Raw genomic sequence first — 6,000 nt, 5'->3', positions numbered from 1 at the left:
TCTAGAGATGGCTTTTTGATTAAAGGTTTAACTACAGCCAGCTTGAAGGCCTGTGGTACATAGCCGATCATTAGAGATAGGTTGATCATATTTAAGATCGAAGAATTAATTAATGGCAGGACTTCTTTGAACAGTTTTGTAGGAATGGGGTCTAAAAGACACGTTGATGGTTTGGAGGAAGTAAGTATTGACGTTAACTCAGAAAGATCAATTAGAGAAAAAGAGTCTAACTTAACATCAATGGTACTAAGAGTAGCTGTAGATAATATTACATCTGTGGGATGATTATTGGTAATTTTTTCTCTAATGATAAAAATTTTATTTGTGAAGAAGTTCATGAAGTCATTACTAGTTACTGCAACTCAACACCTCAAAGACTAAGGAACTGGTTGTGGACTTCGGGAGGTCTAGAGCAGGTCCACTGCCGGTTCAGATAGAGGGGGAGGAGGTGGAGGTGGTTAACAAGTACAAGTACCTCGGGCTGTGGGTGGACAATAAACTGGACTGGTCATGCAACACAGAGCACCTGTATAAAAAAGCCCAAAGCCGACTGTACTTCCTCAGGAGGCTGAGGTCTTTTAACATCTGCAGGAAGCTCCTGAGGATGTTTTACCAGTCGGTGGTTGCTGGAGTACTTTTCTATGCTGTGGTGTGCTGGGGGAGCAGCACAGCAAAGAAGGACTCATCCAGGCTGGAGAAACTGATCAGGAAGGCTGGCTCTGTGGTCGGCATGAAGCTGGACACTCTGGTGACAGTGGCAGAGAAAAGGACATTAAAGAAACTGATGGACATTATGGACAATGCCAGGCATCCTCTGCACACGGCCATTAACAACCAGAAGAGTCTGTTCAGTGACAGGTTGCTTCTCCCAAAGACAAGAACTAACAGACTTAAAAACTCCTTTGTCCCACACGCCATCAGACTGTTTAACTCCTCTCTGGAGGGGAGAGGGAGGGGAAACAGGAGGACAAAGGAGGGGGGAACAACTAAGCTGTAGTGCCTCTTCACCTCACTGTGCAATACCTTTTGTGCAATACTTTTGTAAATAGTCAACAGTGCAATAGACCTCAATACTTGAAATGTGCAATTCACTTGTATTTTTATTTTTTATTCCTATTTATTCTATTTATCCCCTTGGTATATTTTATTTATATTGTCTCTGTATTTATATATATGTGTGTGTGTGTGTGTGTGAATATATATATATATATATATATATATATATATATATATATATATATATATATATATACATATATATATATATATGTATATATATATATATATATATATATATAATATTCTGTAACTCTGTAACTTCTGTCGGTGCTGTGCTTTTTTGGAAATCGAATTTCCCAGAGGAACCCACCCGAGGGATTAATAAAGTTCTATCTAATTTAATCTAATCTAATCTAGTTAACGTTAAAGGGATGGTTGGCTCAAAAGAGCTCTGACTTTTTGTCAGCCTGGCTACAGTGCTGAAGAGAAACCTGGGGTTGTTCTTATTTACTTCAATCAGTGACGAATAGTAAGATGTTCTTGCTCTGTGGAGGGCTTTCTTATAAAGCAGCAAACTATTTCTCCAGGCTAAATGATGATCCTCTAGATTTGTGACACGCCATTTCCTCTCCAGATTACGAGTCATCTGCTTTAGGCTACGTGTTTGAGAATTATACCACGGAGTCAGATACTTCTGATTTGAGGCCTTAGTTTTCACAGGAGCTACAGTATCCAGAGTCGTACGTAGTGAGGAGGTGAAATTATTAACAAGATAATCGACCTCTGTTGGAGCAGCGTTCAGATAGCTGCTCTGCTCTATGTTGGTACAGGGCATTGAAGATGATAACAGTGGGTGGATTATATTCTTAAACTTAGTTACAGCACTTTCAGAAAGACATCTACTTTGATAAAGTCTACTCTTCACCGCTGTGTAATCAATTATTGTAAGTGTAAATGTTATCAGGAAATGATCAGACAGGAGAGGGTTTTCAGGAAACACTGTTAAATGTTCAGTTTCTATGCCATATGTTAAAACAAGATCTAGAGTGTGATTAAAGTGGTGGGTGGGTTCTTTTACATTTTGAGAGAAACCAATTGAGTCTAATAACAGATTAAATGCCATGTTGAGGCTGTCATTTTTAGCATCTACATGGATGTTAAAATCACCCACAATAATTATTTTATCTGAGCTGAGAACTAAATCAGATATAAAGTCTGAGTTCTTATGTTTCAGGTACATGGGACAGACGTGGCCGTCAAAAAGGCCAGGTGGGTCTGGTACCAGGGGAACACAAACCAACCCAAGGTTTTTAAACACGATCTTTAGTTTAATCTTATTTCCAAAAAACCCATGAGAATAATTTCATACTGTGCAACTTTAATAGACAACATCTTTACAAATGTCATTAGACACAGTTCAGTAGTGCTATACTAATAAATTATATTAATTGTTTCAGTGGAGGCGTAGGCATGAAACTAATGAGGCCAAAATGTATACAAGCTGTTTATAAACAAGCAGAAGGAACAATTACAGCATCATGAGACAATTTAATACTTTCAGACTAGGACGAGGTCTATAGAGAGACAGACATGGATAGAGCCTACAATAAATTTATAGAGCTATTTAAATTATTACACAATAAAAATGACCTAGTTCAAATGATTAATACAAATAATAAATATAAAAATGGTCCATATTTAATCAAAGGGCTACAAGCTGTGTGAGAAAAGAAAAGCAATCTTTATGGAAATGTTATCAAATTAAAAAACTAAAATTCTACTAAAACAGTTGAACTGTCACGGCTGCAGACGTGTGGAGGGTGTGAGAGAGGACCCAGATGCTGGCACCCCAACCGGTCGCAGCAGATGGCCCCGCCCCTCCCTGAGCCTGGTTCTGCCGGAGGTTTCTTCACTGTTAAAAGGGAGCTTTTCCTTCCCACTGTCGCCAAAGTGCTTGCTCATAGGGGGTCATATGATTGTTGGATTTTTCTCTGTATCTATGAAGCGCCTTGAGGCGACTTTTGTTGTGATTTGGCACTATATAAATAAAATTGAATTGAATTGAATTGACACTGGCTTGGACGGGAGCTTTATTTGCACACCGGCGGCACAAACAGAAACACAGTGAGCAAAAACAAAACTTACAGGTGACCTAAACTGGGAATGACTAACAAAACGAACCTGAACAGGTGACTCTAGGAGAAAACGCAGGGAAGAAACACAGATGGACTATAGCGACGAACATGAGTGAACACACACTATAAATACACAGAAGGGAACGAGGAAACTACACACAGGAGGGAGGCAAGGCTGATTGTGATCGACAAGACGAGACAGGGGAAACGCAAACTGAACACATAAGACACAGGCTTTCACAATAAAACAGGAAACTCAAAACACATGCGAAGACACAGACCCAGAGACGTGGGCTTTACACAGAGACATGACTACACTAGAGGGGATACACAGGCAGGGATGACACAGAACCGAGGGAGCGCAGAATTAACACTGGGAGGTCAAATAACAAAACTGAAATAGTAAAGGAGATTAAACTCTCCTTTACTAAAAAGACTGATACTTGACAATAAAATCAGACATGTGCAATACAAAGTGTCCAAAAGTATCTCAGTCATGAACAAAATTCACTCTATGCTCTTTATTGTTCTCTAAATCTTCCATATCTTGCACTGAAATAATTATAAAAACACACTAAATTCACTTTTCATACTACAAAAGGTGCAGTTCTCATTTTTACAGTTAAATTAAAACTTCATGACCTGGTTAATTACAGTAAAGCACAGATACTGTTTAGAGCTCAAAGTAATCTATTGCCAGTCTAAATCTTTTCATCCACAGAGATGGGGGCTACAGTATGAAGGGGACTGAAAATTTTAAAGTGCACGTGGTAAGGACTACTAGGAAAGGTTTGTGTGTGTCTACGTGTGGGGTTATATTGTTGAGTGGGTTAGGGGCTCAGCACAAGCATCGTCCAAATATCCACAAATTTAAATCAGTGTATAAGCTTGTGTTTTCATGCAGTACAGGGATGAGAGCAGTATTAAGCTACATTATTGTTCTTAAACAGTGTTTTAAATAGTCAGGAAGGAGCAGCACAACCACATGACTGAGCTTTAAACATATGAATGGGGTGGGACTACATGTCCCACTCCTTTTTGACCACCGTGCTCTGTTTTGTATATATGTACACAAATCCTCGAAATAAACCATCAATCAATCAGTCAGTATTTTTATTGTTATTACCTGTTTGATTTTCGTGTTTAGGTTCATTAATGTTTGTTCATTTTTATTCTCCCTTGTCTCCCCTGAAACACTCATGAAAATATGATCCGTTTGTGTGGTATGAAACTGTCCCACATTTACAGTCCGAATGTAGAATTGAATGAATTCCAACAGGAAGGGCGTTTCATGTGACACGTGTTGGAGACATTACCTGCTCTGTTTCTAACATAAATAGGTATTTTTCATACTTAGAAAATATTATTCTAACAGGTTTCCCGCGTCAATGTGGTTTGAGCACAGTCACCTGACCAGGTGAAGTTGTTGGAGCGTTTGAAGTCGTCCTGATCAGATAATCAACTGTGTGATCAGCTGGCTGTTAGTAAACAACACAGAGGATAGATGGAGGCGAGACGGCAACATGGGTACAACCAAACCTGCAAGACCTACAGACGAAGACAGAGAACGCAGTTAAAAACACAGAAAAGACATGAAAGACATACCAGGAAGGGATAGTGAAAGAAATCCTTCCTGTCTGTAATTCAGTTTCCTGATGTTGAACGCGATGACGTAAAGATATCACAGGAAAAGAGAAGCGTGGTGCTGAGAAGGTCCAGCTGCTTTCACACACTCTGTTTCATTATGTGCAGCTGGATGTTGCTGACATCAGTCAGGTGTGAAGAGACTACAGCGCAGTCAACATAAGACTTTATTACCAGATCTTAAATCTCAGAAACAGTCCATTTCTGTCACTCATTCAGAAGAGCTCACTCACCCACACAGAGCTATCCCCCACAATATGAGAGCAGTTGGTTTATTTGGTTTCATACATGTTAATGAAGTCATGTTAACAGTGTTTCAGCTGTGCTTTTAACAAAAATATCAGAGTCCCCCAAAGCAGGAATTTAGGCCCTTTTTGAAGGTTTGTTTCTATGAACAGTCTCGTTTCCAATCTCGTTTCCTTTCAGAAAGCACGCTTCTTTTTTAATTCCTCTGCTAGAGGAATTAAAAAGGCAGAGGTGAAGCCCGGATCTTATTATGTCTGCAGATACTTCAGGGTCACTTCACTCAGGTAGGAACCTTCCCGAGAAAAAAGGACCACTCGACCACAACCTGTCCTCCATCCTTATGTCCTTTCTACCTGGTGTGTAGTTGGAGTTAATGAGGCGATGGAAACAGACAACAAGCAGAGAGTGTTTGATCCAAACAGGACGAACGTTCCCCAAGGTAACCTGAGACGCACCTGGATGCTCACCTGTCCTCACGCTGTTGGCTGTAAACACAGGAGGTGCGAAGGTGTCACTTTCTCCTGCAGTGTGACTGAGGAGGACGTCGTTAAACTCCCATGGTGCACAGCGGTCGGAAGATGCTGAACTATCTGCTCTTTCTGATGGGGGTCTGTTCCGTGGATCAATGCAAACACTGACTGCCAATAACAGGAAGTGATTAGCTGTTGATGTAGAAAATGCAGCCATGAATAAAGTCTGCGTTCACCTTCACGATGGACCATCTCATCCTGACCAAAGTCAGCCCAGCAGGAACCTTCACGCTGACGTTGTTGATCTGGAACCAACTGGAGGTTCATTTCTCTGCAGACTTCAGACTTTAGAGTTTTTGTAGGTTACCTTTTTTTATTTTCTAGCCTTTGATACGTTTTTCATTTCCTCATGTCTTCATCTGCATATGAATAACTTTGTTTTATCACTCTATTTTATTTTACAGTGATTCCTGAGATTAGAGACCAAACAGGTTTTAATTTTCTAA

This window comes from Copadichromis virginalis, linkage group LG9 (assembly GCF_057382275.1).
Source record: "Copadichromis virginalis isolate Kocher_CV1m ecotype Utaka linkage group LG9, C_Virginalis_male_GT1.1, whole genome shotgun sequence".
Classification (NCBI taxonomy): domain Eukaryota; kingdom Metazoa; phylum Chordata; class Actinopteri; order Cichliformes; family Cichlidae; genus Copadichromis; species Copadichromis virginalis.
Note: the sequence above shows the minus strand (reverse complement) of the source record.